The sequence below is a fragment of the Rhinoderma darwinii genome, chromosome 1 (assembly GCF_050947455.1).
Source record: "Rhinoderma darwinii isolate aRhiDar2 chromosome 1, aRhiDar2.hap1, whole genome shotgun sequence".
Classification (NCBI taxonomy): Eukaryota; Metazoa; Chordata; class Amphibia; order Anura; family Rhinodermatidae; genus Rhinoderma; species Rhinoderma darwinii.
This window is the reverse complement of record NC_134687.1, coordinates 231,726,266-231,752,558: the sequence shown is the minus strand read 5'-3', so window position 1 is coordinate 231,752,558 and position 26,293 is coordinate 231,726,266. Positions and strand designations below refer to the sequence as shown.

The window sequence follows — 26,293 nt, the reverse complement described above, 5'->3', positions numbered from 1 at the left end:
GGGCCAGCAGGTAATTAGACTGTGCGCCGCTGTTCTTCCCAGTTGATTGGTCGCTGTACTTTTGGTGCGTGCGCACCGCATCCCTCTCGGCGGCGGGCACGAGCGGGTTGCTTTCCAGCCTTCCCCAGGTCGTTCGCGCGTGAGCGCGCGTTTGCGGTAACGAGCGCGCCGGCGCGCGCTTGCGGTCGTTCGCGCGCGCGGTCGCGCGCGGTGTTTCGCGGCAGTGTTAGATGAGAGGGGGGCCCGCAGCTCACAGCGGTGTTTGATGAGAGGGGGGCCCGCAGCTCACGACATTGCTTTGGTGAAAAGAACAGGCCCCATTGCAGGGGCCTGTTTTTTTCTAACAAAGGCAAGTCGCGGCAGTTGCCGGGCCCCCCTTTCAATTAAGTTTGGCCGGGCCCCCTACAGTAGTACCCCTAATACCCCCCTGATGGCGGCCCTGCCCACACGGATCCGTGAAAACCACAGTCGTGTGCATGGGCAATAGAAATGAATATGTCAATGTGCTATCCGTTAAAAAAATGGATAGAACACTGACGAAAACAACGGTCGTGTGGATGAGGCCTAAATCTTTAGTTTAGGGCCATATAAAGATTGAAAGAAGAAGAAGAAAAAAACCTTTGTACAGAAAGATCCATTAGGTGACGGCAGTATTTTGGGCAGTAGTTTTATTAGTATTCGCAAGCCAAAAGCATAAGTAGATGCAAAGCACGAAAGAGGTGAAAATCTTTCTATCACATACTACTTCTCTGTGTAGGTTCTGGTCCTGGTTTTAGCTTCTAAATCCTAATGCAAAATAGTGATGAAAGTGAAATTGGCCATAGTGCAGCTTCACAGAAAAAGCTGCGGACAAATGTTAGCTGGAAGTTCTTTGTTTTTTGTTTTTTTTTTGCCTTGCCTTCAGTGGCGATTTTTCAAGATCACAGCAAGGGTTGGTTTGCCATTTTTTTTTCCAGCATAGGTATTTTTAACCTCTTTCGTGATTTTATATGGAGTTTTTGTGGCGTTCTTTTTCAAAATAAATTGTGTGTTGCAAAGCGGAATCACACAACTTGCAATGTGAAAAATGCCACATAAAAAAAGCATAGGTAGTATAGCACATGGTTTACAAAAAAAACACCACAAAAACTCCATAAAATATGCATGTTCCATTTTACTAAGTTTGTGTGAAGGAAGCTTAAAGGCTATGGACACCTTTGAGGGCATTTTTTTAATAAATAAATTAGTCAGTGCGTTTAGTGTTACTTTGTAAATAGTCTTTATTTTAAAATCGTTTTACTTTTGGAGATACAGCTGTTCTATATGCTCTATACAGAGCAGCTGTGTCATTCGTTTTACACTGAATCCCTCAGTCCCATGGACCTGACGGGTTCAGTGTCGGCAGGTCCTGCATGTCTGTGACACGTTGGATCCACATGCAATCTATCACATCTAAGTTCATAACAGAGACACGCAGGACCCCCCTGTCACTGAACCGGTCATTCCTGCGGACCTGATGGATTCAGGTCTTAGCGAATTATACAGTTGCTCTGTATACAGGATACAAAGCAGCTGTATATCAAAAAGTAAACATAATTTTTAATAAAATTAATTTGGGAAGCAATCACACTGATGCACAATTTTATTAAAAGAAAAAAAAAAACAACTTAAAAAAACACTATTTCAAAGGAGCCTTTAAGACAAACCATAAAAACAGAACTTACAAGGACAAGAACAACAATCAACCCCCGAGTGGGAGAATATAGAGCGGGCTCACGGGCTGAGACCGCTCCATAGAGCGAGTGTGTCGGCTGTGTGCTTCATAGGAGACTGTCAGAATCGCGATATACTGCAATACATTAGTATTGCAGTATATCGTGCAAGCGATCTCACGATCACTGGTTAAAGTCCCTTAGGGGGACAAGTAAAAAAAGTAAAAAACAGTAAAATAACTTTTTTTTAACAAATAAAAAACATGAAAAGCTAAAAAAAAAAGCTTTTCCCATTTTCCCTCAAGCACAATGTAAAAAAAATAAAAACCTAACATAACTGGTATCGACGCGTCCGTAAAAGTCTGAACTATTACAATATATCATTATTTAGTCCGCACGGTCAACGCCGTAAAAATTAAAAACATCAGAATTGCTGTTTTTTAGTCCCTTCTACTCTCATAAAAAATGAAATAAAAAGTTATCAAAAAGTCTCACGTACTCCAAAATGGTACCAATATAAACTGCAGCTCGCCCCGCAAAAAATATGCCATCACACGGCTAAATGGACAGAAAAATAAAAACGTTATGGCTCTCAGAATGTGGCGACAAAACTCAAATTTTATTTTTAACAATCAGTTTTTTCCTTGTAAAAGTAGTAAAACATAAAGAAAACTATATAAATTTGGTATCGCTGTAATCGTATTGAACCGCAGAATAAAGTTAACATGCCGTTTTACCGTACGGTGAACGCCGTAAAAACAAAACCACCCAAAAGGTTGAGGAATCGCAGTTTTTTTCCTATTCCACCCCACATATATTTTTTCTCTAGTTTCCCACTACATTATTGGTACAAAAAATGGTGCTGTGAAAATCTACAACTTGTCCCGCAAAAAACAAGCCCACAAACGGTAATATTGATGGAAAAATAAAAGTTATGGCTTTTGGAAGGTGGGGAGGAAAAAACAAAAGTGAAAATCCGAAAAATGGCTGCGGAGGGAAGAGGTTAACTAAGTAAAACAAGCCAGAATTCTGGTACAAATTGTTGTAAAAAAATGGCGTAAATGCTGTGCGCAAAATTTAAATGTTTCAGACAGTATTTATGCTTTTCCCAACAGTTTTGAATTGTGTCTCAAAAAAGGGGCGTGAGAATAGTAACAAAATGCACCAGAATTAATTGCGTGCACCATTTTTTTGGACAAAAAATATTTGTGTCAGCCAAGAGGTGGCATATTGTCTAATATGTCTAGCAAGTTGCACCAAATTTATGATTACGCGTGCGCCATTGTGATAAATTTGGTGCGGTTTCTGCCTGTCTGATCTAGTTTTATCCTGTCTGTCTTTCAGACGGTATTAATAAATCTGCCCCAGTGTTTTTTTTTTCGTTTTAGCCAGAACTTTCTCTCCTTATGAAAACACTGCAGTAAAACGTCTCTACAAATTTAAGTAGCTAGACTGCATGGCCTAATGTATATGGTCAACCCTTCTAGAGAGTTGGTATGGGCATTTCAGCCACACCCACTGATAATAGATTCGTAAGTAGAATGGGTCACATTAAAAAGCTCTGAAATTTTCAACATGGCACTGCAGTAGGATGCCACCTCTCCAGTAAGTCAAATTTCTGCTAGAGCTCCTCAAATAAACTGTAAGTTCTGTTAGGAAGTGGAAATGTGTATTGTGAACAGCTGCATAGTGGTAGACTATACAATCTCATTTAATGGAACCACTGAGTACTAAAGCGTATTTTATATGTTTCTTAAGTCAAAAATTCTGTGCAGAATAATTTCATAATTCATCTGACTAGCGTTTGGAGTTTTGTTTTTCTAATAGAGGGCTCCAAATCCCTTGTATAAACAGAGATTATTTTTGAATGTTTTTTGTTTTTTTATTAAATCAATATTTTATGGAATTTTAAACATTTTTAAAATTGACTTTTACAAAAAAAAATTTGTATTTCCGATACAGCTTCTATGTATCCTATATACATAGAAGCTGTACCGTTCGCTATGAGCTGAACTGATGGCTCGACTGAGAGTGGGTCCTTTGTGTGTCTAAGGCCTCATTTACACGAGCGTGTGCGTTTTGCGCACGCAAAAAAACGCAGTGTTTTGCGTGCGCAAAAGGCACTTGACAGCTCCGTGTGTCATCAGTGTATGATGCGCGGCTGCGTGATTTTCGCGCAACCGCCATCATAGAGATGAGGCTAGTCGACGTCAGTCACTGTCCAGGGTGCTGAAAGAGTTAACTGATCGGCAGTAACTCTTTCAGCACCCTCGACAGTGAATTCCGATCACCATATCGAGTAACCTGTTAAAAAAAAAAGAGGTTCGTACTTACCGAGAACTTCCCGGCCGTTGCCTTGGTGACGCGTCCTTGGTGACGCGTCCTTGGTGACGCGCCTCTCTTGACATCTGGCCCCACCTCCCTGGATGACGCACCAGTCCATGTGACCGCTGCAGCCTGTGCTTGGCTTGTGATTGGCTGCAGCTGTCACTTGGACTGAATTGTCGTCTCGGGAGGTCAGACTGGAGGAAGAAGCCGGGAGTTATCGGTAAGTCAGAACTTTTTTTTACACGTTCACGTATATTGGGATCGGAAGTCACTGTCCAGGGTGCTGAACCAGTTTAACTCTTTCAGCACCCTGGACAATGACTGTCTCCTGACGTCGCGTACAGGAACATTTTTTGCCGGGTTCGGTCAAAACTAGTTCGGCCGAACCCGGTGAAGTTCGGTTCGGTTCGGACGGTTCGCTCATCTCTAAGAAACTCTGTTTGGATGTTAGTAAACAGAAAAGCACGTGGTGCTTTTCTGTTTACATTCAGAGTTTGACAGCTCTTGCGCGAATCACGCGAATCACGCGAATTAACTTCAATGGGTGCGTGATGCGCGAAAAACGCAAAATTTTTGAACATGTCGTGAGTCTTTTTCAGCGCACTCACGCTGAGCAAAACTCACGGACTGTCTGCATGCCCCCATAGACTTGTATAGGTCAGTGCGACCCGCGTGAAAAGCACGCGAGTCGCACGGACGTATATCACGTTCGTGTAAATGAGGCCTAACACACAGGATCACAATAATACCGATCAGATCTAAATTCATGAACTTAGATGTGATCAATATTATGGTGGTGCCAAACAACAAAATCAGCTATGCTACACACACAAGCAGACATATTGTATCTAAAGCCCCCCAAAAAATACATAACAAAATGTACTGTACCTATCACAGTCCTGACAATCATTGCTTTGCGAGCCGCTATGGTCTTTTGAGTCACATTTCTTCTCCTGGAGAAGGAACACTTGTCAGATATTTATACATTTTCTTTGTTATGTTGCTGTCAATTATTAAAAACAATGAAGACAATATAAAGAAGAAAAAAGGAAGAAAATTAAATTGGCAGTAAAGTATTGTGTGGAAGACTGGCAAGTGTGCAGTTGTCTTTAACCCCTTGGCGACATGTCACATGCTATTACATCGCTGCCGCAAAGGGGTTAGCGCACTGTCACGTAACAGTGGTGAGCCTGCTTCCTCACCAGCAAGTGTCAGTTGTATATTACAGCTGACACTCTGCTGTAATGGCAGGGACCGGACTAAGGTCCGATCCCTGCCGATTAACCCCCTAATTGCTGCAACAAATTGCGACCGCAGCATTTAGTTGGTTTGTACTCCATTGGCATCCCTGTGACGCAATCGTGGGGGTGCTGATGGTTGCTATGGCATCCAGAGGCCTAACAATGGCCTCCTGGTTGGCAAGTACGGAAGCCCATTAGGCCCCGCCCAGATGCTGGACATAATAGGCTTGCTGTCAGCTCTAATACACTGCACTATGTATGTAGTGCAGTGTATTAGAATAGCGATTAGGGCTTCAGGAATATTAGAATAGCGATTAGGGCTTCAGGAACAAAAAAAAAGTTTAAAAAGTTAATAAAAATAAAAAAGTTTCAAGTTTCAAGTGTCAAATCTTTTATTATAGGAAAAACATAAAACATTAAAAAAAATACAATATTTGGTATCAAGGCGTCCGTAATGACCCCAACTATAAAACTATAACATTATTTTTCACGCACGGTGAACACCGTAAAACAAATAATAAAAAAAACAATGCCAGAATCACTGTTTTTTGGTCACTTCACATCCCAAATTTTTTTCATAAAAAGTGACCTAAAAGTTGCATTTAGCCCAAAATGGTACCAATAAAAACTACAGCTCATCCTTACACAGCCTTGTCGATACAAAAATAAAAAAGTTATGGCGTCACTTCTGGGGGTTTGTTTCACTATTTGACCTCAGAGCCCTGCAATTGTGGGCCAATGCTGTGAAAATCACCAAAATAGAACTCAAATGCGCATGGTGCTCTTTCACTTCTGAGCCCTGTCATGTGTCTAGGCAAATCATAGATGCCTTGAGGCAGGGGCGTAGCTAGGGGGGGGCAGGCGGGGCATGTGCCCCGGGTGTAATTAGGTGGTAGGGAAGGGCGGGGCACCGCAGAGCAGCTGATCGCTGCTGATAGGCACCCTGTATGTCGGACACCTGCAGCAGCGATCAGCTTTAGGAAGGGCCAGGAGTTCATGCAGCGGCGTCCTGACTGAGGTCTGTGATGGCAAGCGAGTGGACCAGTCCAGTCACCTGACCTGTCACCTGACCTGTGTATGGCGCTATCTACAAGGGGGGCAGTGTGGCGTTATCTATAACAGGGGGACTATGTGGCGTTAACTACAAGGAGGGCTGTGTGTAGCGCTATCTACAGGGAGCTGTGTGTGGCCTCTTTAATTTATTTTCTTTTAATTTATTTTTATGTTAACTGTATACATATATATATGTATACGTATATATACGTGTGTATATATATATATATCGCTTGCAAAATGTAGAAATGCTTTTATGCTCGAGTTACATTAAAAAAATTGGGAAAAAAAATTACACCTGATTGGTAGAGAAAGCAAACATGGCGAGGGGGAAGGAGATGTCGGGAAATAAATTGGGGGGGGGGGCACCAATCTGAATCTTTGCCCTGGGTGCAGGAGAACCTAGCTACGCCTCTGCGAGTGGTGTAGTTTCCAAAATGGAGTGACTTTAATTGGGGTTTTCCACTGTACTCTGGTGCCTCAGGGACTTTGCAAATGTGGCATGGCCCTCGAACAGCAATCCAGTAAATCTGAGCTCCAAATGCCAAATGGCGCTCCTTCCTTTCTGAGCCCTGCCATGTGCCAAAACAGCCGTTTACGACCACATATGGGGTATTGCCATACTCGGGCGATATTGAGTAACACATTTTGGGGTGTTTTTTCTCCTATTAACCCTTGTGAAAAGGAAAAAATTGGGAGATAAATCTAGATATTTTTGGAGAAAATGAAATTTTTCATTTTCACTGCCTAATTCTAATAAAAGCTAGGGAACACCGGTGGGGTCAAAATGCTCACTACACATCTCGATGAATGCTCTGAGGGGTGTAGTTTCCAAAATGTAGTCACTTCTGAGGGGTTTCTACTGTACTTGTACCTAAGGGGTTCTGCAAATGCAAAATGGTGCCTAGCAACCAATCCTGCAAAATCCGCATGCAAAATAGCCCTCCTGCCTTACTAAGCCCTGCCGTGTGTCCAAACAGCAGTTTAAGAAAAAACATATGAGGGAATTGCTGTATTCAGGAGAGCTTGCTTTACAAATGTTGTGGTTCTTTTCTCCTTTATCCCCTGTAAAGATGAAAAATGTCTGCAATTATGTGAAAATAAATAAATGTTGATTTTCATTTTCCAGGCCTAATGCCAATAAACTCTGCAAAAGACATGTGGGGTCTAAATGCTCACTATACCCCTAGATAGATTCTTTGAGGGTTGTATGTTCCCAAATGGGGTCACTTTTGGGGGCTTTAGTGTTTTGGTGCCCTCGGGGCTTTGCAAATGCAACATGGCACCTGAAAACCATTACAGCAAAATTTGAGCTCCAAAAGCCAAATAGCGCTCCATTCTTCCTGAGCTCTGCCGTGTGTCCAAGGAGCAGTTAATGACAAAATATGGGGTATTGCCGTACCAGGAGAAATTGAGGTTGAGGTGATTTTTCTCCTTTTTAACTTATTAAAATGAAAAATCTGAGCTAAAACTACATTTTGAGAAAATAATTTTGAATTTCACAGACTAATTTCAATATATTTAGCAAAAAAAACTGTGGGATCAAATTGCTCACTATACCCCTAGACAAATTCCTTGAGGGTGTAGTTTCCAAAATGGTCTCTTTTTGGGGGTGTTCCATATGTTTTGACACCACAAGACCTTTTCAAACCTGACATGGTGCCTAAAATATATCATAATAAAAAGGAGGCCCCAAAATCCACAAGGTGCTCCATTGCTTCTGAGGCCAGTATTTTAGTCATGTAGGGCCATGTGTGCGGCATTTCTAAAAACTGCAGAACATGCGCAATAAATATTGAGTTGAGTCTCTGGTAAAACCTTTTTGTGTAACAGAATTTTTTTTAATTAAAATGGATTTTAAAAATAAAATAAAATTTGTAAATTTCACCTTCACATTGCTGTAATTTCTGTGAAACAGCTAAATGTTTAGGAAACTTGTTAAATCTAAATTCTTATGTTTTGAATACTTTGATGGGTGCAGTTTTTAAAATGGGGTGACTTATGGGGGATTTCTAATATATAAGGCCCTCAAAGCCACTTCGGAACTGAACCAGTCCCTAAAAAAAATTTGTTTTGGAAATTTTCTTGAAAATTTGAGAAATTGGTGCTAATGTTATAAGCCTCCTAACGTCCTAGAAAATAAAAGGATGTTAAAAAAACGATGCAAACATAAAGTAGACATATGGGAAATGTTAACTAGTAACTATTTTGTGTGGTATTTCTATCCGTTTTTCAAGCAGATACATTTAAATTGATAAAAATGAAAATTTAAATAAAATAATAATACGGGACTGCAGCGTGGATGAGATGACCTGGATGTTGGGTTACCCAGGACAAATATAGTAAAATACGATTATTCTTTTGGGTTAAGCCAATGTAAATGACTACGTTTTATAATAGCTGGCAAATATTCCGTGTAGTATAAAAACGAAAGGAAAGAAATACTGGTGATACCTTGGAAAAAATGCCCGGTTCTTATTTGCTTTAGTTTTTAATGAATCTCCCACTTTGTGAGTTTGGGCTAAAGTTGCAGGCTCTCAGCTCCAACCTCCCCCTGACAGCCGCAGCCACGAGTCGGCACGCGCTGGCCCCAGCCTCCTCCTCAGGAGACGCCAGTGCTCGCGTCCACTCACCTCAGCTGGATCCCGTAGGGTGCGCGCGCACGCTCGTGCCCGCTCTTAAAGGGGCAGCGAGCGCACCGGAACTTGTGATGAACTTTGAACTGTGAGTACCCTGGACGATAAGAGGGGTCCAGCCCCCTGCTTCTATGCCTGAGCGTTGTTGTTGTTTCCCTTAGTCTGTCTTGCGAATGGTTTCCTAAGTGTCTTCCAGCTTCCCAATGTTCCCCGTACCTGTATCCTTTATCCTGTTGCCCGTGCTATCTGTATCATCCTGGTCTACTGCCGTGCAGAGCTGTTGTCGTGTTGTGCTTCATCTCCACGCTTGTTCTGCTGCTCCACGTCTGACGTCTACCTGCCGCCTGGTCCCAGCCGAGCCTGCCTTGCTACTGTCTACACTGCCTCAGGTACCCTTTTCTGGACTATAGACTCTGTACCATACCTGTTTGGCCAGCTGCCATCCTGCTACACGGTACGGCCCAGTGGGTCCACACCCCGCCCCGTGACAGTACGCTCAGGCCATGGACTCCGCCGGTCAATTTAAGGGCATGTCACCCTCCCAAGCCATGCAGGCGGACCTGCAGGACCTCCGAAAAAGACAGGATCAACTTCTTCTGGCAGTGGACTCCATGGCGTAGCAGCTAGGGACGCTAACTGCTTCCATTGCCTCTGTACAAGCTCCCTCGACCGACCCTCCTGCTATTTCTCATGGCGGTTCCAGTTCGGATTCCCGGTTCTCCCTGCCATTACCTTCTCGGTTCCATGGAGACGCAAGTACGTGCAGGGGATTTCTGAACCAATGCTATATCCATTTTTCCCTGCACGCCTGAGCATTTACGTCGGACGGAACCAAGATCGCCTTCATCGTGTCTCTACTTGCTGACAAGGCCCTGGCATGCGCGAACCCAATCTGGGAACGACAGGGACCCGAGACTCGAGACTTCCAGGAGTTCGTACGGTTGTTCCATACTGTGAGGAGCCAGGACGTGTTTCGTCGGCAGCCACGGCTATCTTCAACCTTCGCCAAGAGGACACCTCCGTGGGCGAATTCACCATCCAGTTCCGGGCCCTGGCGGGAGAGCTGTCCTGGAACAATGAGGCCTTGGTGGCATCCTTCTGGCATGGCCTGTCGCCCAGGATCAAAGACGAACTTGCTGCTGGAGACCTACCACCTGCCTTGGACGATCTGATTCTGTTTGCTACTCGGGTAGATATAAGGCTCAGGGAGAGGTCTCATGAGATGCAACAGGAGAGACGGCTTCCTTGATTGGCACCCAACTTCCAGCAACCCCTCTTGCCGTCCTCTACTGCCTTGCCCGAGGTGCCGATGCAGGTGGATCGCCTAAAATTGTCTATACAAGAGAAACAGCGCAGGCGCACCTCTGGTTTCTGTCTGTATTGCGGCCTCGCTGGCCATGCCGTTTGTCTGTGTCCACAGAAACCCAAAAACCCCAACGCCTAGGTTTGGTTGGAGAGACAACCCTGGGCATTTAATCGTGAACTCTCTTCCAAACGGTTTATTGCCGTGACCATCCTCGCTGGCAAGAGGCTCCATCCGGTTTCTGCCTACCTGGACTCTTGCTCTGCAGCTAATTTCATCCGTCAAGACCTTGTGGATCTTCTCCAGTTGCCTACTGTCCACCTGGAAAGGCCATTGATCGTTGCCTCGGTAGATGGACTGCCTTTGTCTGACCCAGTTTTTTCCGTGACCAAGCCATTGAGACTTCAAGTGGGAGCTCTTCACACTGAGCTCATCTCCCTGTTTGTTCTGCCCAAGGCCGTCAACCCCGTGCTGCTAGGTTTGAATTGGCTCCGTTTGCATGCCCCAGTCCTGGATTGGAACTTCGGAGAGGTTCTCCAGTGGGGTCCCAAGTGTCTCGACCGCTGTCTAGGTCATATCCATCCACCGCAGCCTTCTTTGCATCAGTCATTGGCAGGGTTGCCTCCGTGTTTCTTTCAGTTAGCTGATGTCTTCGACTAGAAGGAAGCAGAGACCTTGCTGCCTCATCGTGCCTATGATTGTCCGATTGACTTTTTTCCTGATTCATCTCCTCCTCGCGGTAGAGCATACCCTCTCTCCCTGCCAGAGACTCAGTCTATGTTGACCTATATTAAGGAGAATCTGGAGAGGGGCTTCATTCGTAAATCCTCATCCCCGGCCGGAGCCAGGTTCTTCTTTGTCAAGAACAAGGATGGATCCCTCCGTCACTGCATTGACGACCTAGGCCTCAATCGGATCACGGTGAAGAACAGGTACCATTTGCCTTTAATTTCTGAACTGTTCGATCGCATACGGGGGGCAATTTGTTTCTAAGCTAGACTTACGGGGGGCCTACAACCTGATTTGGATTCGTCAGGGTGGTGAGTGGAAGACCGCATTTAATACTCGTGATGGGCACTATGAATACCTAGTGATGCCCTTCGGCCTGTGTAAGGCCCCCGTGGTGCTCCAGGAGTTTGTGAATGACATTTTCCGTGACCTCCTCTATGTTTGTGTAGTAGACTACCTTGATGACATTTTTATTTTTTCCCCAGATCCAGTAACTCATCAGAGTCATGTCCGCCAGGTGTTGCTTCGTTTAAGGGAGAATCATCTTTATGCCAAGCTGGAGAAGTGCATGTTTGAAAAAAGCTCCCTTCCCTTCCTGGGCTACATAATCTCCGATCAGGGCCTCGAAATGGACCCTGAGAAAGTAAAGGCTGTCCAGGAGTGGCCACTCCCTCAAGGCTTAAGGGCCATACAACGCTTCCTGGGACTTTGCCAACTTCTACCGGCTGTTCATCCCCAACTTCTCGTCATTGACAGCCCCCATCTCTTCCCTCACCAAGAAGGGTATGAATGCCAAAATGTGGACTCCGGAGGCTGAATCCGCATTTGAGACCTTGAAAAAAGCCTTCACGTCAGCCTCTATTCTTCACCACCATGATGTTTCCCTACAGTTTTCTTTAGAGGTGGACGATTCCTCTGTTGGTGCAGGTGCGCTGTTGTTCCAGAGAGGTTCTAAAGGCAAGACTGTGGTATGTGACTACTATTCCAAACTGTTCTCTCCCACAGAGCGCAACTACTCGATTGGGGATCGGGAGTTACTGGCCATTAAGCTGGCCCTGCAGGAGTTGAGACACCTACTGGTAGGCGCAGTCCACCCTATACTGGTCTTCATGGATCCCAAAAATCTGATCTATTTACAGATGGTTCAACTGTTGAATCCTCGTCAAGCCAGGTGGTCGTTATTCTTTGCTCGATTCCGGTTCGAACTCCACTACCGACCTGCCGACTAGAATGTGAGGGCCGATGCCTTGTCTAGGTCATCCGAAACAGAGGACACTGTGGAGACTCCACTGAATATTATTGATCCTTCCTGCATGGCTGACAGGGGAAGAATCCTTCGCTGGGGTCACAGCTCCAAGCTGGCAGGTCACGCGTGGACTCGTAAGACCCAAGACATAATCGCACGTCAGTTCTGGTGGCCCACGCTGCCCAAAGACGTCAGGGACTTCGTCTTTTCATGCACGGTATGCACAGCTAATAAAATTGCCCACTCCAGACCAGCTGGCCTGCTCCAACCACTGCCTGTGCCTGGGCCCCCTGGCAGCATGTTGCAATGGACTTTGTCACAGATCTTCCTCTCTCTGCGGGTTGCAGTGTGATCTGGATGGTGGTGGATCGATTCTCTAAAATGGCTCATTTTGTTCCCCTGACTGGCCTGCCTTCTGCTGCTCAACTGGCTGACCTCTTCATACAACACATCTTCCGTCTGCACGGTTTGCCCCTGCATATTGTTTCGGATCGAGGGGTCCAGTACACTTCGAAGTTTTGGAGAGCACTCTGCGGTCTCCTTGGTGTAAAGTTGGACTTCTCTTCGGCCTATCATCCCCAGACCAATGGGCAAGTCGAGAGGATTAACCAAATTATGGAGAACTATCTGCGGCACTTCGTTTCCAGACGACATGATGACTGGGTGCAGCTTCTCCCGTGGGCAAAATTCTATAATAACCATACTAGTGAGTCCACCACCTTCAGCCCGTTATTCATAGTCTACGGCCAACATCCTCGAATACCTCTTCCTGTCTCTACTATGTCCCAGGTGCCTGCAGCTGACTCAACCTTCAGGGACTTTCTGCAAATATGGCAACAGACCCGATCTTCTATTCTGCTGGCGGTGGATCGCATGAAGAAAAAAGCTGATACTAGAAGACGGGATCCTCCTCAGTTTCTTCCAGGTATGAGAGTCTGGTTGTCCTCAAAGAATATCCGGCTTAGAGTGCCGTCCTGCAAATTTGCTCCCAGGTTCCTCGGACCAGTCGAGATCCTGCAACAGATCAGCCCTGTCACCTACAAGCTTCGGCTGCCTCCAACCCTCAGGATTCCTAACTCCTTCCATGTCTCCCTCCTGAAACCGGTGATCCTGAACCGCTATTCCAAGACTCCTAGCCCTACGGTTGCTTCCAGCGGCCCTTCGGACACCTTTGAGGTCAAGGAGATCTTGGACACCAAGAGAGTGCGAGGAAAAACTTTTTATTTGGTGGATTGGAGGGGGTTTGGTCCTGAAGAGAGGTCCTGGGAGCCAGAAGAGAATCTCAATGTCCCTACTCTTCTGAAAAAGGTTCTCTCTCGCTCTGGTCCCAAGAAGAGGGGGCGTAAGAGAATGGGGATACTGTAATGTCCGTGGCTGCGGGCTGTCAGCTCCAACCTCCCCCTGACAGCCGCAGCCACGAGTCAGCAAGCGCTGGCCCCAGCCTCCTCCTCAGGAGACGCCAGCGCTCGCGTCCACTCACTTCAGCCAGATCCTCAGCAGAGCGCGCACCGGAACTTGTGATGAACTTTGACCCGTGAGTACCCTGGACTATAAGAGGGGTCCAGCCCCCTGCTACTATGCCTGAGCGTTGTTGTTGTTTCCCTTAGTCTGTCTTGCGAATGGTCTCCTAAGTGTCTTCCAGCTTCCCAGTGTTCCCCGTACCTGTATCCTTTATCCTGTTTCCCGTGCTATCTGTACCATCCTGGTCTACTGCCGTGCTGTACTGTTGCCGTGTTGTGCTTCATCTCCACGCCTGTTCTGCTGCTCCACACCTGACGTCTATCTGCCGTCTGGACCCAGCCGATCCTCCCTTGCTACTGTCTACACTGCCTCAGGTACCCTTTTCTGGACTACAGACTGTGTACCATACCTTTTTGGCCTGCTGCCACCCCGCTACATGGTACGGCCCAGTGGGTCCACACTCCGCCCCGTGACAGTCAGAGCCCTTTTGTGACACGAACGAGCATAGAGATGCCGACTGAAGGCAGATATCTGTGGAAAAGTTAATTTGCCATGTTGAATTTTTTCGGTCGTTGTGGGGTGTAGTCGTTGGAAAGTTGTTCATGCCAAATTACAAATCGACATCCCATTAATACAATCGCCGACCAGGCCACAGATCAAGGCATAAATCGTCGATTTGATGTTCCAGAACGACAACCTTCCAACAATGTACAGCTGCCTAGGAAACTGGACTATTTATCCCAGGTCACTTTTAAACTAATTGCGGGAAACACAGCCACAGTTATAACTAGAGGCACCCTTTAATTTTTTTTCTTTCACTTTATAATTTTTACCCCAAAATTCTTCTAGCGTTTACAGAGGTTATAGTGTTCTGATCTACCTTTCTTTGTAATATTTATTGGAAGTACATACTTTTATATTAGACAGATATGCATATATTCTTTACATAAGTAAAATAAGAACTCGCTGGCCAATTCCTCAGCAATAATATTGATGCTGCAACTCTCATAATCAGATCGTCTCTGGAAGCTGCGTGAAACCAAAAGGGGCTGTTCCTAAAAGACAATACTTTAAGGATTTTGCCAGGAAAACACTTAGACATGTCATAGAAGTGTTGTGCACAGAGATTCGGCATCTAGGACCCATCTTGCGAACGAGAGCTTCCTGAAACCTGTTCTCTTTGGAAAGGTATATGCATGGTCACCCACCAGCTGTACCAAAACTGAAGACATTAATAAAATCTCAGGTAAATGCTTCCTCTATCAACCACATGAGACCGCATCAGAAAACAAGCACATAAAATAGAAGTTCAAAATTTTGCCTCTAAGCGTATGTTCACATGGCTTATTTTCGGCAGTTTTTCGATGCGTAAACGGCCGAAAAATCGGAAGCAGAACGCTTCCAAACATCTGCCCATTGATTTCAATGGGAAAAACGGCGTTCTGTTCTGACGGGCCGTTTTTTTTTTACGTGACCCTTTTTAAAAAGGGCCACGTAAAAAAACGGCCGAGAAAAAGAAGTGCATGTCAGTTCTAGAGATGTTTTTGGAGTAGTTTTTCATTGACTCTATAGAAAAACAGCTCCAAAAACGTCCGGAAAAAACGCAGCGAAAAACGCGAGTGGCTTAAAAAAAACATCTGAAAATCAGGAGCTGTTTTCCCTTGAAAACAGCTCCGTATTTTCAGACATTTTTGGTTAAGCGTGTGCACATACCCTAAGAGCTGATCTTCTGTCACCCAAGGAAATCTGAAAGGGATTCAGAAGTAAACTTAAGAAAATTACCCCTAAAACTTGGCCACATTTCTGACACCATTAGTCCAACTTCCTCACCGTTAACCCGAGTTTCAGATATTATTGATCCATGCAGAGGTGTAGGTAGTTGTATAGCACAGGGGGGGCAAACACATCTGAGTGGGGCCCTACCCAGTGCGCATCCAACGCATGTTTACAACTGCACAGGCGTATCTGGTGGGGTCAGGCTTACATAAACAGCACAGCATTCTGTGCAACTCTATTTCTGTAAAGTACCATAGAAGTGAATGGGTGTTATGGAAACAGCTTACCATAGTGAGATACGCTGTTTCTGTAACTTCTATGCTTTTTGCATAACATCCATTCATGGTATAGTGCCTCCCCACAAAGTATAATGGCCCTATAGTGCCTCCTCACACAGTAAAATGCCCCTTGATTTGCCCACACATAGTATAATACCCCAATAGTGCCTCTCCACAAAGTATAATGCTCCCATAGCCTCCCCCACACAGTATAATGCCCCTATAGTGCTTCCCCACAAAGTATAATGCTCCCACAGCCTCCCCCACACAGTATAATGCCCCTATAGTGCTTCCCCACAAAGTATAATGCTCCCATAGCCTCCCCTACACAGTATAATGCCCCTATAGTGCTTCCCCACAAAGTATAATGCTCCCATAGCCTCCCCCACACAGTATAATGCCCCTATAGTGCTTCCCCACAAAGTATAATGCTCCCATAGCCTCTCCCACACAGTATAATGCCCCTATATTGCCTCTCCACAAAGTATAATGCTCCTATAGCTGCCCCCACACAGTATAATGTCCCCAGAGTGCCCCCCAATACAATATAATGCCACATAGCGCCCCAACACAGAATAATGCCCCCATAGCTGCCTCCACACAGTATAATGCTCCCATAGCCTCCCCCACACAGTATAATGCCCTTATAGTGCCTTCCCACAAAGTATAATGTCCCTATAGCTGCACCCACACAGTATAATGTCCCCATAGTGCCCAACACAATATAGTGCCCCATAGCGCCCCCAACACAGTATAATGCCCACATAGCTGCCCCCACACAGTATAATGCCCCATAGCTTCCCCCAGACAGTCTAATGCCCCCATAGCTGACCCCCACAGAGTAAAATGCCCCCACAGCTGCCCACACATTATAATGCCCTCACACAGTATAATGCCCCCACAGATGTCCCCACAGACAGTATAATGCCCCCACAGTGCTTAATAAAAATAATTAAATAAATAGTCACCTAACCCCGTTCCCACGACAAGTGGAAAAAATGCCTCTGCTCCTTCTGTCTGTGCTCTGTGTGGCTTGGCACAGACAGGCGCTATGATGTCACTGCATTGCTTCTGTCTCTGCCGAGCTGCTCACGGTCGAAATTACACAGTGAATGCTGAAGCAGGGAGCTGATGGCATTGGGTTCAACTGTATCTATGTCCTGAGAACACAGATACAGTTCAAACCGAGACATGCCATCGCTGGGGGACCGTCCCAGCCCACCGCTGGGCCCCACCATCTCAGTAGGCCCGGGGCCACCACCTCCGTGCCCCCCTGCTAGTTACATCTCTGGATCCGTGTAAAGAGGACTCTAACGGTCATATTGTTTACCCCATCACCAAAATGCCAGTTTCACTGGATTCTTTCTTATCAAATGGCACTCTAATACCCTTTCAGGATTGGCAATACAACCCAATACTTCCTAAAATACTCTTTTCTCCAATATGCATTGCTCAAGAAAGCAATGTTACCTTACATCACAAGAGGCTTACTGGATGACTAGAACTATCACTAAATATGAGAAGCTTTTATCTCAATACCAATACCTAACCAAAACACTCAACAATGTCTCAGCTACTACTTTGTAGAAATGTACCCCTGAACTGATCAAACATACTTCTCTGGGAAAGGGACCTGGATATGACCCTCTTGGAGGATGATATTAAGAAAATATATAAAGTCGCTCATGGGCTATCACGTTCTGGAAAACTCATAAAATTATCACTCATTGGTGTACCACAGCAGTTAACCCTTAGAGGGGTTTTCCCATGGGAGACATTTATGACATATCCACTGGATATGTCATAAATGTCAGATAGGTGCGGATCTCACCTCTGGGACCAGCACCTATCTCTAGAACGGGGCCTCTTAAACCCCATTCTACCTTATTCTGCTCCCTCTGACTTGCCGGCCACTTCCTGACTATATGTTCAGCGCCTACAGTATCCCTCTTTTTTATTTTATTTTCTTTACAATTTTCATCAAGGCAACTCCTTTAGGTGTTTGTGTTTGGGGATTGGCAGCAGCTTGCACCTCTTTGCATTTACCTGCCAGTATTTGCAATTTGGAAAAGGAAGCACATATTTTGTTTCCCTGGAAAAACAAACCTCTTCTGGCGCCGTGTCCTTTTTTCTTTTATCTATCATGACTATATGTTCGGGAGTTTCGAAAACAGCGTAGCTCGCTGAGCTACGCTGTTTCCGTAACTCCCATTCAATTGTATGACTTACGGAAACAGCGTAAGTCACGGTCGGAATTCACTTGCTTCTGCCGCAACACAGAGCAGCAGAACAGGGGTTAGGGGGCCCCGTTATAGAGATAGGTGTGGGTCCCAGAGGTGGGAACCGCATCTATCTGACATATATGATATATCCTGCAGATATGTCATAAATGTCTCTCATGGGAATAACCTTTTAAATGGTATCTCCCATTCCCTACACATGCTAGAGATATAAGCTAGACAAGGGGACCTATGTACATATTAGGAGTTCTTGCACTAAACTTTGAGCCTGTTTTGATTTAATACTTGCCCTCATGGTGGATATTTGATAAATAACTAACCAGATACCATTAAAGGGGTTGTCCACTACCGGCAACTGATGACCTATCCACCAGATAGGTCATCAGTATATGATCTGTGGGGGTCCAACACCCGGACCGCACACCGATGAGCTGGTCCGGAGCCTCCGGCCACCGTACGTCCATGCCGGAAGCAGTTGGCTCTGCCCACACAATACGAGTGAATTGGAGCATTGCTGCAGTTCGGCAGCACGTCCGCTATGCAATGTACGGAGCTAACTGCTTCCGTCTCCATACATTGCATTATGTGCAATGAAATCTGGTACATTGCATACTGTGCAATGACATACTGTGCAATGACATCCCCAGGCCACTGGAGCAGCTGATTGATGCGGGGTCCAGGTGTCGGACCCCCACAGATCATATACTGATGACCTGTCCGGTGGATAGGTCATCAGTTGTCCGGTAGTGGACAACCCCTTTAAGCACTGTTTTTCCTCAATACACCCATCAACAGTTACAATAAAAATACCAACACACTTAGGGCGGATTTACACGAACGTGTAATACGTCCATGCAATGCGCGTGTTTTTCACGAGCGTCGCACGGACCTATGCTAGTCTATGGGGCAGTGCAGACTGTCAGTGATTTTTGTGCAGCGTGAGTCCGCTGTGTAAAACTCACGACAGGTCCTATATTTCTGCGTTTTTCGGCATCGCGCACCCATTGAAGTTAATGGGTGCGTGAAAATCATGCGCACCACACGGAAGCACTACCATGGGACATGCGTGATTCGCGCAACAGCAGTCAAAAGTATGTTTGCAAACAGAAAAGCACTATTATGTTCGGGGGCACAGTGTATGGTACTATTATATTCCGGGGCACAGTGTATGATACTATTATATTCGGGGGCACAGTGTATGATACTATTATATTTAGGAGCATAGAGTGAGGCACCATGAGAATTTTATCTTTGTTTATGTTGGAAAAGTGAGGAGCTGAAGACATATGAGCGGCTAACTCAGCAGAAAAGGGTCATGGCCGGGAGAAGTCATCATAGAGAAGCAAAGAAAAGAGAAAAAGAACGACTCCAATCTGAGAAGTTGTCACTGGTGAGTCACTAATTGTAAATGTTTATTCTCCCTGTGACTGATCAGTACTGTAGTCACTGTATGATCTGCAGCGAGATGATGGGTGTATGGTTCTTTTTTGTGAAACAACAACTCCCAGCATATCCTTACCATCGTTCTGGCTATACTGGGAGCTGTAGTTTTATGCTGTACAAACTTATATGGCAGGGGTTAAACTGCATTTGAAAATTATCTCTGTACTGAGCTGTATTTGTGCTTGTGCTGTTTTTATGTATTTATGAGCTTTGTTCTGGTGTTGTATATATGTACTGAGCTTGGTTCTGGAGTTATATACATTATAACAACCAAGCTCAATACATATATACAGCGCCAAAGAGAAGCTCATAACATATATACAACTCCAGAACCAAGATCAGTACATATATACAGCACCAGAACCAAACTCAGTACATATATACAGCACCAGAACAAAGCTCAGTACATATTTACACCTGAACCAAGCTCAGTACATATATGCATCACCAGAACAAAGCTCAGTACATATATACATCACCAGAACAAAGCTCAGTACATATTTACAACACCAGAACAAAGCTCAGTACATATATACATCACCAGAACAAAGCTCAGCACATATATACATCACCAGAGCCAAGCTCAGTATATATATACAGCACCAGAACAAAACTCTGTACATGAATACAATACCAAAACCAAGCTCATTACATAAATACAGTACTGAGCTTGGTTTTGGTGCTGTATTTATGTACTGAGCTTGGTTCTGGTGTTGTATTTATGTACTTAGCTTTGTTCTGGTGCTGTATTTATGTACTGAGCTTGGTTGTAGGGCTGTATTCATGCACTGAGCTTTGTTCTGGTGTTGTATATATGTATGAGCTTGGTTCTGGTGTTGTATATATGTACTGAGCTTGGTTCTGGTGCACTATATATGTACTGAGCTTGGTACTGAAACTGTATATATGTACTGAGCTTTGTTCTGGGGCTGTATATATGTAGTGAGCTTGGTTCTGGTGTTGTATTTATGTACTTAGCTTTGTTCTGGTGCTGTATTTATGTACTGAGCTTGGTTGTAGGGCTGTATTTATGCACTGAACTTTGTTCTGGTGTTGTATATATGTATGAGCTTGGTTCTGGTGTTGTATATATGTATGAGCTTGGTTCTGGTGTAGTATATATGTATGAGCTTGGTTCTAGTGTTGTATTTATGTACTGAGCTTGGTTCTGGTGTTGTATATATGTACTGAGCTTGGTTCTAGTGTTGTATATATGTATTGAGCTTGGTTCTGGTGTTGTATTTATGTACTGAGGTAGGTTCTGGTGTTGTATTTATATGCTGAGCTTGGTTATGGTGTTGTATTCATGTACTGAGCTTTGTTCTGGTGCTGTATATAGGTACTGAGTTTTGTTCTGGTGCTGTATAGATGTACTGAGCTTTGTTCTTGTGCTGTATATATGTACTGAGCTTGGTACTGGAGTCAGGGGTGTAGTTAAAGACTCATGGGCCCTGGTGAAAAAATTCAGCTTGGGCCCCCCCCTTCCCCCGCAACTTCTCTTTATGGCCAATGTCTGTGGCCCACCGGTAACTTACAGCTGCATCGCTGGGTTTCTTAAGTGAACCATTGATGCAGCATTAGCAGCCAGAGGTGTTGCAACGGTCAGAAAAGATCATGGGCACAAAGTCAAAGACATATACTTTGTACTGCCCCCCATACCTCAAAATAATGCAGCTCCCAATAAGTGTCAAATACCAGTTCTACACAGTGAATAGTGAGAATAGTACAGTTACATCCAATGACTTACATGTGACGTCTTCTCTTTCCCTTCTCTTCTCGACTTCTTCCAAGTTCCAGTCATGACTCGTTTTTGCGCACACCCTTCCTATTCTGTTGCTACCCGCAGTGCTTCTACAGAGTTAGGCTATGGTCACACAGGGCGGAAACGCTGGGGTGCAGGGAATTCTAGACGAAAAACCGCACCAAATTGTGGTGCAGTTTTTCGGCTGGAAAGTCCGCTGCGGAAAATGAAACATAAAAAAAGTAATACTTTTACATAGCCATGGCGACGCGTCCCTCTGTTGTCCTGCATGCTGGCCGCCTGGGATGACGTTTTATCCCATATGATCGGTGCAGCCTCTGATTGGCTGTAACGGTCACATGGGATGTCCCAGGAGGCCGGCCTGGATGAAGAAACACAGAATTCTGGATAAGTATAAGTTTTGGGTTTTTTTCGGAGTTGAATTGCTGCTTTTCCACTGCAAAAAAACACCTGCTATTTGTTGCGGATTTTACATCCCTATTGATTTCAATGGGGAAAACCCGTAAAAAAAAAATTCAATTGACATGCTGCGGATTAAGAATCGCACCACAGGTCAATTTTTGAGCAGATTTTCCGCTCGTCATTTAGGGAGCGTGTGGATGAGATGTGATTAAATCTCATCCTCTTTGCTGCTACTGTATTATCCTGCAGATTTTTTAGTATGAATGCGGCGATACCAAATAAGTATAGTTTCTTATGTTTTCCTACGTTTGCACAATAATAATACCTTTTTTTTTTTTTTTTAAAAGATTTTGTTTTTGCATCGCCACATTCCAAGAGCCCTAACCTTTTTTATTTTTCCGCCTATATAGCCATATGTGGTCTTGTTTTTTGCACGACAAAGTGTAGTTTGCATTGGTACTATTTTGCGGCACGTGGAACTTATTGATCAACTTTTATTTTATTCTATTGGGGGGAAATGGAAATAAAAAGCAATTTTGCTGTTGTTTTTTTTAAGTGTTTTTGTATGCCATTCACCTGGCGGTTTAATTAATGTGTTAACTTTATTGTTTGAGTTATGATCACGGCGATACCTTATATGTGTATTTTTTTCACACTTTAAGGGGTTAAACTGCAAGAATTGTTCTCTACAATTTCGGCAGGAGCCAGGCTGTGTCTATTCTTGTAGGTACACTGGCAGTAGCCACGAGATCCGAGAGACTAATATATCAGTCACGATGCGGGAACTAGCACCTGCTTGATGATGGATATTGTTCATCGTTAAGGGGTTAAAGGGGTATTCTTATCTTAGGCATTTATGGAATATGCATAGGATATATGCCATAAATGCCTAAAAAGTGCTGGTCTCACCTATGTGATCCTCACCTATCAGCAGAACAGGGGTCCACTGCCGCTGTATTCTTCATACACTTCAATAGGGAGGTGGTTGCGCTTGCGTGCAGCCATATCTCCACTGAAGTATATGGAGATTACGGCGGGCAGAAATTGGCGGACAGGGGTCTGCTGATAGGTGAGGATCCCATAGGTGGTACTTATGGCATATACTGTAAATAGGAATACCTCTTTAAGAAAGTAATAAAATACTTGTTGAATACAATTGGTGAGGAGAACTATAACTCACAGCAGGTCCTGAAAGCCTACAGGTATCATGGCATGCTTAGAGTTATAGTTCCCCATGCAGGGGAAGGGCATAACATACAGTAGTTTCTTTGCAAAGTACTGGGGACATACTTTTTTTCTCATAAGCTGCTGCAGTGATGCCTGGCTTTTACCTTTGAGTCTGACTATTTCTCTGCTCAGCTCTGTGAGCCGTGATGCCGCCAGCGCTCTGTCCCCCGAGGATGAATGTGGGCAGCAGCAGCCCACTACATACACCGGTATCTGGCATTTGCCAGATAGGCAGCCCAGCCCTGCAGTCAGTGTTAGTGTGGCGAGGGGGGCCTGCGGGCCCCCCTGGCTTACGGGCCCGATCGCAACTGCGACCGCTGCGACCCCTATAGCTACGCCACTGACTGGAGTTGAATATATGTACTGAGCTTGGTTCTGGTGAGTATATATGTACTGAGCTTGGTTTTGGTGTTGTATTTATGTACTGAGGTTGGTTCTGGTGTTGTATTTATATGCTAAGCTTTGTTCTAGTGATGTATTTATGTACTGAGCTTGGTACTGAAGCTGTATATATGTACTGAGCTTTGTTCTGGTATTGTATATATGCATGAGCTTGGTTCTGGTGTTGTATATATGTACTTGGCTTTGTTCTGGTGCTGTATATATGTACTGAGCTTTGTTCCGGTGCTGTATATATGTACTGAGCTTGGTTCTGGTGCTGTATATATGTATGAGCTTGGTTCTGGTGTTGTATTTATGTACTTGGCGTCTCTGTGCATTAGCCGGGAGATTTGTCGCGGCTTACTGCACACGCCACACTGTCCTCCACCCTTCTCACAGTCCACAGCCTAACTAAATGGGCTGAGCATGCTTAAGATATTGAATGTGTGCATATATGTCTATGTGTATTGGTTGAGTTTAATATAATGTGTGGGTAGGTAGGTATGTACTCTTATGTAATTATATACATAGTGTGGAAATCCAAACTAAAACATTCTGGACGGGAAATTTCTTTATTTAGAGTCCACTTTCATTTAGGGCATATTTGGAAATATCGTAATTGTTTTAAAAACGATTTGAATCCCACCCTTGTCGGCATGTACAGCATACATGACAGCTATCAATCACTAGTAAGAGGCAGGGTGGAGCGCACCTCTCATGAATACAGTGGACTCTGTATTCTTTGCTAGCTGCTATTAACCAAATGACAGAAAAAAAATTTGTGCCGTTTGGACTAATAGTAGAGCGGACCTGTCCCTATAAGATTACAGATCCATTTTAATATTAATTCAATTGACAAATGCATCTTCTCATCAGAATTCCCTAGTACAGTATTCTGTATCATAATATACCTTTCTTCTTATTCTTCTCCTTCTAGAATGCCTTGAGCTGGCTGTTTGTGATAACTCAGAAATTGAGCCTCGACCTGCAGAGCTAATGTAGTTTCTTTCACTGTTGGGATTGGACTGGATTACTTCAGGGATTCTGAAAGATATAATTTGTAATTCTGCCATTTACTGTAGAAGAAACCTAATATTATTAATAAAAGTTCTTATGTTTTGATGGGTTTTCTAATTGTATTTAAATACAGCCTAACCATTGTTTAAAAAAACGTTCTGCAACTTTTTGATATGCTTTGTGTTTTAATTCTTCTCCATTTTCAAGATCACTGCTTGCTGTTAGTGAATGGGAACACTCTACTTTACATCCAGATGCTGAAAACAGGTACAGGACTAAAACTTCTCACAGCTGAGAATCTAAACAATCTAGACCCTAGACTGATACATTTTACATGCGCTGATATATTTTCTGTCAGTGAATGAGACCATTCGTTGTCCACATACAGAAGATGAAAACCTGTAAAGACCTAATACCTTTAATTATGATTAAGGACTCAGGATAGTCTGAAACGTGTAAGTGAAGTGTTTATCAAAGGTTTTAACATGCTGGAATAAAAGCTAAGTTTTATATGGAAGAGCTTTCCTGGAGCTGTACTATTTCCTATAAATTTTAATGGTCCACGTTTGTCCGAGCACATAGTTGTTTCTCCAATACAGCTAAGCAGAAACCCACATTTCTCTAATACTTCTAAAAGTTGAGAGTTTGCTACAAATGTTTTCCATCTAGGTAATTTTCTGTGAGCAAATATATCAGTAACATCTGATGCTTTGATTAACAAAGCAAGAAAGGTCCTGTTCCCATCAGCGTTGGGTTTCCATTCATGGGTTCAGTTCGACCTTTCCATCGGAGAAACCTATGAACGGAAAGCCAAACGGAAACCATAGCTTCCGTTTGCAATACCATTGATTTAAATGTTAATGCTTCTGTTGCAATTTGTTTCCGTTTGTTTCCATTCCATAAAGGTTCCGTTTTTTTTAGCAGAAACAATAGCGCAGTCAACTACGCTATTTTTTCAGCAAAACCTTACGGAACGGAAACAAACGGATGCCAATTGCAATGGAATCATTAACATTGAAATCAATGGTAATGCAAACGGAAGCTATGGTTTCCGTTTGGCTTTCCGTTCATCGGTTCCTCCGACAGAAAGGTCTAACGGAACCGATCAACAGAAGCCCGACGCTGATGTGTAGACACCCTAAGCGATGACTTTTTAAGCAATTTGAGATTATTTTATTTTTTTGAGTCTTTAGAAATTTGTATACTGTCGTGGTGCTAAAGCATTTTATCTTTTGCTAAATCTATATTAACCCCTTTATCACCTTAGGCTACAAGAGATACTGTACTTGATATTAACCACCAGAAATATTACAGGAATACTATCACTAACCCCTAAACCATCCTAAGTAAAACTGTGTAATGTAATCAATGTAAAAAAAAGTCCATATAATGGAGGAATTTTGCTGTATCTACTATGGCACCAAACCACCTTTTAAAAATCCTTCCCATGTGCAAATGCACTGTACAGAAAACTTGGTAACCTTCTATTCAGATTTTCAGAATGCTGTTTCGGTTTTCCTTTTTTCTTCATAATTTCAAACATTAGCTCCTTTTGAGATGCTAAAATCTTTTTTTCTCTTTGCAGGCTTTCAACTTGTACATGAAGTGATTTTTTGGCATTCTCAGAACCTTTCACAGTGCTTTCCAGGGTGCGATTGTGCTGCTTCAATGCTGACACCTCAAGATGAAGATTCTCATTGATCTGTTTTTGAATGAAAATAAAGACATACTAAATTATAATTTAGATAATATAATCTTCATGAATCTGTGAACATAAATGTGTGACTGCCTTATTACAAAATGTTTATCAGTGTCCTGGGAAGGGTAACTATATCAAAGGGTTCATGCACGAACATGAACGACGGTCTACAGAAAGCACTAGATCTCATATTGTACTCCTTGAAAGTCTGTAGGGAAGAACACTTGTTAATATGGCATAAATTGGAGCGTCACATTTTTCTCCATATTCTCATTATGTGTGCCTGTATGAGAGAGGAATTGTGGAAGATGAGAAGCAAGAAGGAGATAGAGAATATGCAATCAGTCTCTCTACCAACGTTCAGATGAGTCTTATGCTAT

General features: G+C 43.9%; 1 long non-coding RNA gene across 1 annotated transcript in view; it reads left to right on the top strand.

The window, feature by feature from the left end:
* LOC142740436 (uncharacterized) overlaps positions 1–25,925 on the top strand; it is a 49,400-nt gene extending 23,475 nt beyond the window's left edge. Inside the window, exons 2-3 of the long non-coding RNA XR_012880671.1 lie at positions 24,422–24,481; positions 25,800–25,925. This is a non-coding gene — a long non-coding RNA (uncharacterized LOC142740436). The remainder of the gene's footprint in view (positions 1–24,421; positions 24,482–25,799) is intronic.
* Positions 25,926–26,293: the final 368 nt, after the last annotated feature.